Source organism: Diceros bicornis, chromosome 27 (genome assembly GCF_020826845.1).
Source record: "Diceros bicornis minor isolate mBicDic1 chromosome 27, mDicBic1.mat.cur, whole genome shotgun sequence".
Taxonomy (NCBI): Eukaryota; Metazoa; Chordata; class Mammalia; order Perissodactyla; family Rhinocerotidae; genus Diceros; species Diceros bicornis.
The window spans coordinates 40898192-40912250 of NC_080766.1; the positions used below are offsets into that span (position 1 = coordinate 40898192).

Below are 14059 nucleotides of genomic sequence, written 5' to 3' on the forward strand. Positions count from 1 at the left end.
CTATCCCCAGGGCGACCCTGCAGTGTCCTGTGTTCCAAACCACGACCCCAAGTGCCCAGAGGAAGTCAGAGCAATCGTCTCTGCTGATGCTTTCAGCAGAATTGTCTTTCTTTTTATTCTAGAGGCACCTGTCCAAGTCAGAGTATAGGGCAGGGCCAAGCAAAAACCTGTGCCAACACTCTGAGAGCAGATGCCAACGGCTTATGGCTTATAATCCATCAATAGATTGTTTGCTCATGTATGTGTATGTGTGTGTGTATGTGTGGTGTGTGTGGTAGGTATGAGTGTGTGGGTGTGTGTGTGATATGGTGTGTGTTCTGTGGTGTGTGTGTGTGCTGCGGTATGTGTGTATATGTGGTGTGTGTGGTAGGTATGAGTGTGTGGTGTGTGGGTGTGTATGTGACGTGTGTGTAGTGTGGTGTGTGTATTCATGTGGTGTGTACATATTTGTGTGGTGTGTGTGTGGTGGGTGTGAGTGTGTGGTGTGTGTGTGTGTGTATGATGGAGGTGGGCAGAGGTCACTGTGGACTGGGGTGGTTGCCCCCCGCCCCCCGAGTGCATTAGGACATGGTAGGCCTCAAACAGGATGGACAGAGCCCTGTTTGAACCGCTATTGGGTGAAACACAGCCCAGTTCACTTTCAGCAACCAGATGGAGAGCCGTGAGTCCGGGTCAGCAGGAGCTGAGGACAGCCCTGCAGAAGTAACCAGGCTCTAGAGCCCGGGTCTCCTCACCTGTAAGGCAGCGAAGAGGAAGGGACCTTCGGCTGTTGTGGGAGTTAGGATGCATCTAAAGCTCCTGTTACATAGTGAGAGCTCCAGAGATTTGTCAGTGAAGCCTTTAATGATATAGTTAATCGTGCCCTACAATATTGCTTCTTTAATATTGTAAAATATTCATGCAGCAAATATTTTTTCAGGCATTGAAATAATCTATTCTTCCTACCCTCTGGAAATGCACACGTAACAAAGCTCTGATGCTTTCTTTAAGTCTGTATAGGATACCACATTTTGCAAAATACTCTCATATACAAAATCATCTCTTACCCGTTACCTACCTACCACTTACTTTCCAGGCTACTTCCTAACCCTTTTGCACCCTAGTTTCCTCTTCTATGAAATGGGGTTGATGGTCATGAATGTCTTAATGAAGGTCAAGTATCTAAATCTGTGTATACAGTGAGTGCCCAATAAATGCTAGCCAGCCTCCCAAGCTGGTCTCCATTGGGCATTGGGCAGGTTCTCTGTTCTACCTGAGATGCTTGGTCCTGAGGTTCTGGTCCTGGTTGATAGAAGACATCCATGAAAGTGAAACTCAGAAAGTGAGAAGGATAAAAAGGAAGAAGGAAGGGAGGAACGGAGGTTGGGAGGGAGGGAGGAGGAAGGAGGAAATACTGGAAGAAAAAAAAGCAGAGGAGGATGAGGGTCGGGGAGCGCCCTGGGCCAGGGTGGGGAGAAAGGGAGCTGGCTGCAATTAGAAATAGAGAGAGACTCTCTGAGCAAGGGCTTGAAGGAAGTGAGAGAGTACAGTTCTGTCCAGAGGGAGAGCATTCCAGATGGAGAACACTCCAGAGGGAACGCTCGAGAGGGAAGCACCGGCAGCAAAGAGGCCCTAAGGGTGCAGTGCACCTGAGCATTCCCTGGAATATCAATGAGGCTGCATGCCTGAGAGGTCGGAGAGGGCGGCTGCAGGGACCACAGAGGGCCTGGCAGGTCACCATAGGACGTGGGTCCTGTGGGAACCATTGCAGGGTTTGAACGGAGGAGAGACACAATGAGACATATTTTAACAGAATCACTGTGGCAACTGGGCAGAGAACAGACCGTGAGGACAGGAGTGGCAGCCAGGTTACCAGCCAGGAGGCTAGGGCAGGTGGGAGATGACGGTGGCTCAGACCAGGTGGCAGAGGAGGAATAAATAGTGAGTGGTCAGTTTCTGGTACATTTCGAAGGTAGAGCCAGAGGATTCCTGATGATTAGATACAGGGTGTGAAGGAAAGAAGAGTCCAGGATGCCTCCTCCACTTGTGGTCTGAATAACTACAAGGACAGGTGCGATATTAAATGAGGTGGAGGAGACAGCAGGCAGAAGATTTGGGGAGAGGAGGAGGATGATAAAGCAGAAGTTCCATTTTGATCGTGTTGAATTCGAGATGTCTATTAGAAATCCCCGCAGACTGTCAATGGCGCAGAGGGCATACAGTCACAGCGTGGGGATGCAGAGGGCATGTAGTTGCAGTGTGGGGCGATGAGGATAGGGCTGAGCTGGTACTATAAACTGGTGTGATATTTCAAACCACAGTTCTTGGTGAGACCAGACAGGGCACAGGAAAGGACCAAGGACTTCTCCCCGGCATCTCTAACACTAAGGGGTAGAGGATGGAGGAACCAGAACCTGAGATGGAGAGACCCAAGAGGAAGGAGGAAAACTAAGAGAGAGAGGTGGCTGAGCAATCAGGAGAAAAGGGAATGAAGGCGAACGGCCAGCCCTGGATACACTGCTGCTCAGGTCAGATGGAACTGAGAACTCGCCGACTCCACTCTGGGGCTCAGAGCCAAATATTATTTTCATGCCCTTGATTGTCCTTCCTTGGGTTGTGCAAGCTCATCCCCAGGGTTCACACTTGGTTTCCATCAAGGGACTCCGTCAAGTTCAACGTCCAGTGTGGTGACAGCAGAGACTCAAGGGTATGAGTTTATTTATTTAGCATCAAGCTTTGAGTACAAAACTCCCCAGCCCAAGGTTATCACAAGCAGTTAGAAAAATAAAAACACTGCAGCCATCACATTCCCGGGCAGAGAGAAAGGCAGGTTCACCACCGAATTGCCACATTCATAAATAGAAAGCAGCAGTCTTCAAGAACTGAGACAGCAAGGTTGTTTCCATTTCATGGGAGGAATGTTACTGTTCCACACCCTTATAATGTAAGGATGTATTAGACTATTGTCTTTCAAAACCAAATTAAAGTCTCACATAAATGGGAATAACCTAAAAATAGCAAGGAAGGGAAAACCTAAAGAAATATGTTGCCCGCAAATTCTTCCTGAAGTTACGGGGTGGATCTATTACTCCAGCGCTGGGGTCCAGTATCTCCTCTACCTACAATGGGGCAGGCTCCTTAACTTCTCCAGGTCAGTGGCCTCCTGTGTAGATTGGGGCTGATAATGCCCACTGCCCACAGTTCTTTAAGGATTAAATGAGATCAAGTATGTAAGAGCCTGGCATATGGTGGCTGATTAATCGCAACCATTATAATGGTGATTGTCTGGCTTTAAACATACTTCACAAGAAGATAAATTTCTACCAGAGGTCCTCCTCCCTCAACCCCAGGAAGCCCCAAAGGCCAGTCCCGAGAGCACCCCCCTGCCCTCTCTGATCAACACCCCCACGGTCCCTCGTGACTCTTAAGAGAGGGCTACCCCCAAGAGAGCACCTGGCACGGGATTTTATGAGAGAGACTACTGGGGACATTTTCTCCTCATCATACAAGGAAGTACAGCCCTTTGGAGGGCTGAAGTGAGCTACTAAGTACACTGTAGGCTTGTGATTCAAATCCCATGGCAGCGGTTTAAAGCTAACAGCTGCCACCCCACTGTGTACACAGGTCTACATCCTGCTCTTTGCCCCGAGGGAGAATTGTAAGGTGGTGACTTTCTTTGTCAGGTGCTTCATTGTTAGCTCTGGACCACGTCCCCACCCATCCGAGGGGGTGAAGCCCCAACCTCCTAGGAACAGCAAACAAACTCCACCCTCCAAACCCAACCCAGATCACGTCAGTGAGGTGCCATTTGCATTGCTTACTCAGGGACAGGACATACCCTGCAGGTCTTTACATGGAGTCCACAGGACTCCATGGAGGCACAGGCTTGTCACTGGGGTGGAGAACATCAAAATTCCAAACCCAGAACAGCGCATTGAAAGGGTTTCTGTAAGTTTTTATAACGGCTTAACTGAAGTCCTAGGGTTTTTTGTTTTTTGTTTTGTTTTCTTTTTTGCTGAGGAAGGGTCTCCCTGAGCTAACATCTGTTGCCAACCTTCCTCTTTTCTTTTGCTGGAGGAAGATTGTCCCTGAGCTAACATCTGTGCTAATCTTCCTCTATTTTGTGTGTGAGTCGCCACCACAGTACAGCCACTGACGAGTGGTGTAGGTCTGTGCCTGGGAACCAAACCTGTTCCCCAAAGCAGAGTGTGCTGAAGTTAACCACTAGACCACAGGGCAGGCCCCCTAGGTTTTTAAATTAAAAAAAAAAATTAAAATATAGTTGAACCTATATTTTCCTATCACCATCAATAATAATAATAATTGTTATTAGTTAAAATAATAGTTGGTGACTACGAAGCGCTTAAAACATGCCAGCTCTGTATGGGGTGGTCGGCATGTATTATGTCTTAATTTCACAATAATCAATGAAGTAAGTTTTATCTCCCATTTTACAGAGGAGGAAGCTAAGGCAGTGTGAAGAGGTGAAACAGCAGGGGAATCCTGCGTCAGGACCTGATCCTTGTTGTGGGACCTGCAGTGTCTCCTCTCCCTCTTCAAATAACCCCGAACCCACCCCCCTCTCATCATCCCAATCCAGCCCCATCCTCACCCAGGGGAGACTTGTGTGGACTCTCCTTCTTCCTCCTTGTTCCCACCCTGCCCCTCCCAGCCCGCCTGAAAGAGCTTGGCGAAATAATCTGGAATTGTGGTTCTCGGTTGTTACGTGGTTTTATTTTTTTACATCTTGCCTCCTCTGTTTCAAGAATCTTTTCTTAACAATGGCGTGAAGTTTTTCAGTCATATTATCCACAATCATCTAGATTCAATTCTAAGTTTTCTTTGTATCATTGCTCACTGTTTTTTATAGATTGCATCTTCCTTTTTCTTGAATTCCCCTTCTGATTCATTTTGTTTATTTGGTCGGAGTATTTCATGAGTAAGATCCTCTTCAGAAACGGCACGTGAAGGTGCACCATACTTTCTCCCCTTCCCTCCCACAGGAAAAACAGAATTCTGGGACCTCGGATAGACTGTTCTGTCTTCTGCCATTTGGTCTTCAAGAGACACTCCTGAGCCAGCCGGACACACAGTTTAAACAATTTTCCCTTTATCTTTGGAATTCTAAGTGTCTTTTTAGATAATTTCACCCTGCATTTGGGGAGCATTTTTTTTTTTTTTGTGAGGAAGATCAGCCCTGAGCTAACATCCATGCTAATCCTCTTTTTGCTAAGGAAGACGAACTCTGAGCTAACATCTATTGCCCATCCTCCTCCTTTTTTTTTTCCCTCCCCAAAGCCCCAGTAGGTAGTTGTATGTCATAGTTGCACATCCTTCTAGTTGCTGTATGTGGGACGCGGCCTCAGCATGGCCGGAGAAGCGGTGCTTCGGTGCGCACCCGGGATCTGAACCTGGGCCGCCAGCAGCGGAGCGCGCGCACTTAACCGCTAAGCCACGGGGCCGGCCCTTGGGGAGCATTTTTGACCCAACATTCTTCAGCTCAAAGAAAACTTCTTGTTTCTTCCATCATCGCTTCTCCCCCACCATTTCCATTCTCCCTCCCTGGAACCTGACGTGATGTGAAAGGAGAGATCTCCTGCATTTCCCTTCATCATAAATAGTGCTTTTCATGGTTGTCGCCTCTTTGTCTGTCTGCTCTGGGGGTGCAGCAATTCCTTAAACCACATCGAGCTGCTAATTCGTCACATCAGATTTGAGCTCTGTCCCTTCTGCCATTTACTGCTTCCACTGAGTTTTTCTTTTATTCTCAAAAATTATGTTTTTATCTCCAAGAATTCTTTTCTGAGCTCCAATTGTTCATTTTTTTAACAGTAAAAGCTCTTATTTCCTTCATCTAATAGCTTCTGAAATTTCCCTGAGGAAAAAAATTTTAGAATTATATGTTAAGTCTTCCACTGCCCTCCCAGCACAGTGACCCTCCTTAAGCTGCTGATTCTCCTCACGTGTCTGGGAATTTCTCATGATCTGCACATATTTATAAGTAAAAGCTAAGACTGATGGATTTGGTAGCTAGTGTGGGCTTTCTCTGTCAATAGGTTAGCAGGAATCTTTGGGAGAGAGTCAAGAGAACAGAATTGGGGGCCGGAGTCAGCAGACATGCTTCCGCTTGGGGATGGTGCAGAGGCAGGATCGGGGGGCAGGTGGGCAAGGGCTAAGAACCAGCTCGCAGGGCGTGGCTGCCATTTGAGCCAGATGGGTGTCTATGGGCCCTTAGTCTGCAGGCAGAGGCTGATAGTCACCCTGTGTGTGACAGTTTGGTGGAATTTCTGAGATTTTAATGAATTCTACCACAACTGCTCCAGGTTCGCCCACCTACCCTTCCAGCCTCTTTCTGCTGGTGGGATTTTAGTGGTGTCTCCCAGGGGTCAAGGAAAAGGCAGGGAAGCTCATGGCAGAGGCTGGCCATGCTTGGGTATTCACAGCTGCCCGGAGCCCTCGTCCCTACCTTTTTTATAATGGCATCCTAAAAGATGCCCTGCCCTCTCCCCTCTGGGTCCCTGCTATCTGCTAAGGGTCTTGCCAGACCAGATGTCCCACATCACTCAGCAGGCAGCGCACGGGGGTAACATGAGGTCAAATGCCACGGTTGGCTGCTTTATGTATAGGGAGGGCCCTGCCTGGTCTATTTGTCATTTGAGGTCCTTTGCCTTCCCATCCCCCTATCCCATCCCCACCTAGATGACCCACTAGGGGCTGCTGCACCCTGAGTTTGGGGCGGAGGGGTGTGAGGAGGAGGTTCTGTGCCCTGAGCTTGAAGGAGAGGATGGTTTCTGGGGCCACACTGCTTCTCTCTCCCATGGGAGATGAATCTGATCTGATTTAAACCGGACCAGCCAGGGGCTTTGAGACTCTGCTGGGCACAGAAATCTCCTGGGAGGCAGTGGGCCAGTGCAGATCCCCAGCTGTCCCCCGCTGCAGGCTGACTTGCATTTTCTCCTGCCCTCTCTTCCCTATTTTTTCTCCTTCACACCCTCCCTTCTTCACTTTTTTACTTTTTTCCTCCAACAAACTCATAAATCCACACAAAGGACAGGCCCATTCTCTAAATGGCCCCTGTCAAAACAGACGCTTTTGCAGGTGCTAGCTTGAAATTTGTCTTCCTCCAGACTTCTACCAGAAAAGGGAAGTGATTGAGACTTTCAGAAGGTGACCAAAATATATACAGCACATTAAGAAGACGTTTGTGCAGCCGAATGAGTCGGTCTGCGGCTGGCACCTCACATCTGATTTCCCCACTCATGGACTCTGCCTGCATTGGCACGAATATTAATTAATTATGATGATGCAAAAGTCACAGAATGAGAGAGAGCTGTGAACTCCAGAAGGATGCTAACTGTGCTAAAGAGGATCCCACTCTCTCATCTGTGGGATCATAACCAAACGACTCCCCATCTCTAGAAGGAGAAGCTGTTCCTAGTGCAATGGGAAGTTGGAAAAGCCCAGTTACAGAGTGAGAAAGAGGCTTCAGACCAAGCCCTAGAAACAAGTAATAAGGAAGGACTACAGTGGATACAGACACCCCAAAATCCCAGTCAACATAGCCAAGGGGTCAAGTCTTAAAATCCAGAACAACATTTTCAGGGGCGGAAAACTAGTATTTATCGCGCGACTGCTATGTAACAAATACTTCCACATGAGTTGCCCTATTTCACCAACTCTAATCATGGTAAGATATGCGTCTCAGCAGAAAGAACCATTACCTCATGTACCACTAAGAAGAAAAATGCTACCATTAAACCATGACATGATAATGATACTTTCTTATCACTTAAGATTTTTGTTTTATGTCTGTGAAAAGAGGTTTTTAACCCAATTTGACGTTCCAGTATAAGTGAAATAAACTGGTAAGTTATTCCTAAAATTTTCACACTCCCCAACTCTTCAAATGATTTTTGGACTCAGAGTCATCAATATCCATGCTTTTCCATACAATATCATCCTCTGTGCCATTAAAGTAAGATGATAGAGTTTCCTATGAGTGGTGTATTAGTTTCTTGTTGCTGCTGTAACAAATTACTACAAACTTAGTGGCTGAAAACACATGAATTTTATTTTCTTACACCTCTATAGTTTAGAGGTCTGACTCGGGTCTCACAGGGCTAAAATCAAGGTGCTGGCAGGGCTGCTTTCCTTTCTGGGGCTGTCGGGGAGAGGCAGTTCCCTTGCCTTCACAAGTTGCTCAGGTCACCTGCATTCCTTGGCTGGTGGCCCCTTCCTCCCTCTTCAAAGCCAGCAACATTGCATCTCTCTGACTGTTCTTCTATAATCATGGCTCCCTCTGACTTCAGCTGAGAAAGGCTCTCTGATTTTAAGGATGTACGTGATTAGATTGGGCCCACCCGGATAATCTGGGATAATCTCACCGTCTCAAGGGCCTTACTTAATCACATCTGCCAAGTCCCTTCTGCCATATAAGGAAACTTACTCACAAGTTCTTGGGATTTGGATGTGGCCATCTTTAGGAAACCATTATCCTGCCTAACACAAGTAGTTTCCTAGTGATGTCTCCAGGATACTCCCAACCTGTCACCTTCTTGCAAGCATTTATGCTGGGCTTTCTTGACATTACCTGACAGCATCAACAGAAAGTTTTAGACAATCCTCAAGGCTCATACACCTTTCTCAAACGATCCTTAAATGGTTTGATAAGTGAAATGTCGAGGGGAGTGGTTTTCCATCACGGCATCAGGAGTAACACCAACACACGGCCTCACAGGGTACTGCGTCTGTGTCCTGGCTTTGGAGAGGTTAAAGTGTGAACAAATAGAATCGAGGGACCATGGAATATAATTTAATCCTAACGAGGAGTCTGCTAAAGCAAGTAAATAAGCCACACTGATACACAACTTCAGGAGGTGCCCTTCATGCTGAGTCCAGGAGAACAGGCAGTAGACACACAAATAGGGAAACCAAGGCTCAGAGAGCGGAAGAAAGTTGCCTGGAGACCCTCCACTGGTCTGAGGCAGAATCAGAAAAGCTGGTCCCAGGTCTCTGAGCTCAGAGCCTAAGTGCCTTCCATTGGCTGTTACCTCCAAACTCATTGAAAGAGCAGGGTCGGTGCTAGACAGACACTTGGAAACCTACATGATTACGGCAGCCCCTCTCTAGGGAGAGCCTTGCCCAGGGGGCCCCGCTGATGTCATATAACACTGACGGGCCTTATTTATCCAACCAACGTGCTCCTGAAAGTGTACATGGCTTTTTGTAAGCAGGCACCTATATTAAATGCCTAAGCGCAAGTTAGTATTTAAAGGAAGTCTGAGGTGTATCCTTACTTCCCTCCATCCCAAAACATGCCTCAATAGTCATTTTAAGAAGGCAACATGGCTTAGAAAGAACATAGGCTTCGGCACTGACTGACCGAGTTTGAATTCAGTTCCTCATTGACTTGCTGTGATCTTAGGCAGACTGTCAACTCTCTGTGCCTCGGTGTTCTCCCCTGTGACATGGGCACATGATGCCTACCTGGGAGCGCAGAGGATAAGGGATAGAGGATGTGAAGCAATTAGCATCCAGGATGTGGTGGGAGCTCAGTGCTCCTGTCCCTCAATGTCCCTCATAAATGGAGATATCTGCCATCCCTATTCCACTGTTTGAGGATTAAGATGAGGCAGGATTAGTGACATTGCTCTGAAAACTCACCAGCACTGGCACCATGCAAACAGAGGGAATTTTGATGCACACATGTTGTGAAGATTTAATCTCTCAACACTAAATGCTAACTTCTCACTCTCTGTGCCCATTGCTACCACCCTCGTGGATTCTGGCAGTGGCCTCCCAACTGCTTTCCCGGTCTCCAGGCTCGCCAACCCCCAACTTTCCTCCCCCCCAGAAGCTGGAGTGGTGTTTCCAAAAAGGAAATGTATTTACGGTCTGTCTCCCACTAAACTGTGATTTCTGTTGGAAGGGGCTGTCTGGCGCTACTCGCCCACATGGCTCCGGCTCTAACGTGGTACATGGCACAGAGGAGGGCTCAACGTATGTCTGTTAAACGAGCAATGTGGATACTGTCTGTAGGGTCAACCTAGCCCGTTTCACCTTCTGTACGCTCCCCAAGCAGGTGTGCATCTGCAGGTTCTCTTCAGCTTGACCGTTCTGTGATCCTCAGAAAGGCCCCATCACAGGGGGTGGGCCCAGCCCTGTGGTGAAGAGCATAGGCTCTGAGATCAGACCCCAGAATCTGAATCCCATTCCCAGCAGTCAAGTATCGACTCTGTGCCTTGGTTTCTCATCTGTAAAATAGGAATAATAATGATGCCTGCTGATAGGGTTATTGTTAGGATTACACATTTCCCTGAGAACATTGACTGGCACATTCCCCCACCAACCCACATTATTTTGAAATAAATCTCATTTCATTCATAAACATTACAACACATATCTCCACTAGATAAGAACTCTTACACACACACATTCCATACCATTATTATATCTAAAAATAGCACCAATAATTCCATAACATCATCCAACCAGTGTTGAAATTTCTCTAATTGTCTTATAAGTAATTTTTTCATTTTGTTCAAATTAGGATCCAAATAAGGTCTCTATATTGTAATTGACTGATAAGGGTCTTGGGACTCTTTTGATTTAGAGCAGGAGTTGACAAACTGTCTGTAAAGGGTTGGACAGCAAATATTTTATGTTTTGAGGGCCATATATTCTCTGTTGTAACTACTTAAGCAAATGAGCATGGCTGTGTTTCAATAAAGCCTTATTTACAAAAACAGGCAGCGGGCCAGATTTGGCCCCCAGGATGTGGTTTGCCCACCCGTGATGTAGAGGCTTAGTCAGATTCAGGTTTGATTTTTTGGCAAGAACATGGCACAGGCATTATTGTGGACTTCCATCAGGAGGCACAGAACACTGGGTAGTCTCTCTGTTTTTGTGTGTGATGTTAGCAGCTGTGTATGCTCAATGCCCAGATCCAGTAACTCTTTAGAGCTGAGAAACCAGTGTCGAATGCGCCAAGGGGGGTGGGTAAGGATACAGATGGAGAAATGTCTACATGGCCTGTCAATTCCTGAGTGGAGCTTTGTAAGGTGAGGAGTGAGTCAAGGAGCAGGAAATTGAGATAAGGAGAGCGGGCAGCACTTTCAAGAAGTGAGGTTGGGGTCGGCCCTGTGGCGCAGCAGTTAAATGAGCGCACTCCGCTGCTGGCGGTCTGGGGTTCGGATCCCGGGCGTGCACTGAGGCACGGCTTGTCAAGCCATGCTGTGGCAGCGTCCCACATAAAGTGGAGGAAGATAGGCACAGATGTTAGGCCAGGGCCAATCTTCCTCAGCAAAAAAAGAGGAGGATTGGCGTGGACATTAGCTCAGCGCTGATCTTCCTCACAAAACAAAAACAAAAACAAAACAAAATAAAACAAAAGAAGTGAGGCTATAAGGGGAGGGAGACTTGGAGCAGTCACCTGCAGCAGGGTAGGATCAAGACAGGTTTTAAAATAGATGGGCCGGCCCTGTGGCTTAGCGGTTAGGTGCTCATGCTCCGCTGCTGGCGGCCCGGGTTCGGATCCCGGGCATGCACCAATGCACCACTTCTCCGGCCATGCTGGGGCCGCGTCCCACATACAGCAACTGGAAGGCTGTGCAACTATGACATACAACTATCTACTGGGGCTTTTGGGGAAAAAATAAATAAATAAATAAGTAAGTAAATAAATAAATAAATAAATAAATAAATAAATAAATAAAAAGACAGGTTTTAAAATAGAGAGAGAGAAGTGGGAGCTTAAAGCATGTTTATAAGTTGCTGAGAAGGAGCCAGGGGGCAGGCAGAAAATGAAGCTACCGGAGAATGAAGAGACGGGTTGAAAAGCTTCCACTGGGCTGCAAGTGGCTGGTGTCTTCCTCTTGCGAAGTCTGGGAGGTGCTTCGATAGACAAAGAAAGGCGCTCCTTGACCTAGTCTGCAAACCTAAGGACCATCTCCTATTTCGCCTTTTCCTCCCAGTTGATGACACAGTGCCTGATACGCAAGACTCCTTATATGTTGAAAATGACTTAAGACGCAAACCAAAGAAAGATGGTGGTCTGACCCTTTCGGGGGTCTTTTAGCTCAAAACAATTTTTATGATAATCTTAGAATGTTATTTGCCTTTTTCACAGTCATTCTCTCCTGCGTGTTGGGTAGAATTTTCCAGGGGCTTCCTGACAGACTGAATGCAGAGGCAGAGAGAGAATTCAGCTGCCTTCTATTAAGCCAGATAGAGATCTGCAAAAATGTAAAATAACATCATTCTTCTCACTAATTTTTTTGAAAATTATAGTTAGTTTTCATTAAAATGTTATTTGTGTTGCTGTGTAATGGGTTTATTATTGTCATTTTTAAATAAGTTATTACATATTGTTAAAATTTCTCAGTTTTGGGGGCCGGCCCGGTGGCGCAAGCAGGTTAAGTGCGTGCTCTCCGCTGCGGCGGCCCAGGGTTCGCTGGTTCGGATCCCGGGCGCGCACCAACTGCTTGGTAAGCCATGCTGTGGCGGCGTCCCATATAAAGTGGAGGAAGATAGGCACAGATGTTAGCCCAGGGCCGTCTTCCTCAGCAAAAAAAAGAGGAGGATTGGCGGATGTTAGCTCAGGGCTGATCTCCTCACAAAAAAAAAAAAAAAAAAAAAAAAATTTCTCAGTTTTATTTCCTAATTTGGTAACTATTGATTGATATGATTCACATAAACAAAAGCTCCTGGAGGTCCCCAGTTTTTAAGAGTGTAAAGGGGTCCTGAGACCAAAAAGTCTGCAAACTATTCATGTAAAAGGAACTCAGAGCTAGCAGCAAGAGCCAGTCAACACTGATGACAATCTTTCTGGCCAAGTACCACGTATTCCTGGAAGGAATCCCTGGTTATCTTCTTGGGCTGGAGGGTGAGACCCTTCCTTACCTTCTACTGTCCAGGAACTGCTAATGATGATCTCTGCTCTTTCCAAGGAAGCAGGGCCCATCTCACTGTAGGGTGTGGTTTCCCTGAGTGGACCAAGGAAGTGTGGGCTGAAAATGGAGGCTCTCACTGAGGCTGGAGGGAGCAGGAGGAAGAGGAAGGCGGAGAGAAGGAAGGGTGGAAGCTACGGGTGCAGTGAGGGAGAAAGGGCCAGTCTGAAGAGAATGTGGGGGTGCTATCGGCAAGCGAGGGGTTCACCTTCTCCTCCCTCCCCTTCTGCATTGCTCACCAATACCAGGGGAAGTGGCTTCTTTCTTGAAGAAGTTCTTTAAGGATGATATAAAAGAAAAACGATGCTACCCCGTCAGAGGATGGCCACATATGATTTCAATTAAAACACCGGGAAGGTAAAACTATTGTTTCCCAAATCCAGCCAGCACCATAGCTCTGAGTAGGGATCAAGCACTCTAAAACCATTCATAAAAATAGAGACAACCAAGGGGACAGTCAGATGCTGTCACTTCAGCCTGCATTATTTTCTGATGAGACAGCTCTGCCATCCATTAAAACTGCACGAGCTCCTCTGCAACTAGATCTTAATTCATCTGTTTACCCACAAACTTAAACTAGCCCTCCGAAAATGAAAAGCTCATAAATGCTCAAACTAGATGGAGTTAGGAGTTTCATGAAGGACAAACTTTCATTAGACTTGACTTTTTAAAATTTCCCTTGTGGTTTTTAATTATTAGAGAGAGCAAACATCTTTAATGTTGAACTTATGAGTCACGTAGCCCCTATGTCAATGTCCTTAATAAATTCCGTATGCTTTTTACAAGGTTACATTCTTCTGGGAGCTGTCTGAATATCTTTTTGAACCCCTCAAGACTGGACATTGAGGAGTATAAATAATAATTTTTTAAAAATTACACTTCCTCTACAACCTTGAATTTGAATGTGAATATAGGAATGTAATAGCTCTGGAATAACTATGCAGATTTATGGGGAATATCAATTTAGATTATACCACAGGATCCAGCTTGGCTTTCTTTGTGCGCCTGAGGATTTGTTAAAGTTGGGACACAGTTTGGGGAAAATGTGATTTATAGTTAAAGTCATCAAAAAATCAATACAGCTGAAGATCTCTGACAAAAGGGTCCCTTGCAGAGCTAGACCTGATTCTAAA

The 14059-nt window shown here is 46.5% G+C and overlaps 1 long non-coding RNA gene across 1 annotated transcript; it reads right to left on the reverse strand.

Annotated features, from left to right (window-relative positions):
* Nucleotides 1-5444: 5444 nt before the first annotated feature.
* LOC131393034 (uncharacterized) lies at nt 5445-13592 on the reverse strand. Its single transcript, XR_009215830.1, has 3 exons — nt 12880-13592; nt 10039-10232; nt 5445-5854 (listed from the first exon to the last, which is right to left on the reverse strand). It is a non-coding gene; the product is annotated as an uncharacterized LOC131393034 (long non-coding RNA).
* Nucleotides 13593-14059: the final 467 nt, after the last annotated feature.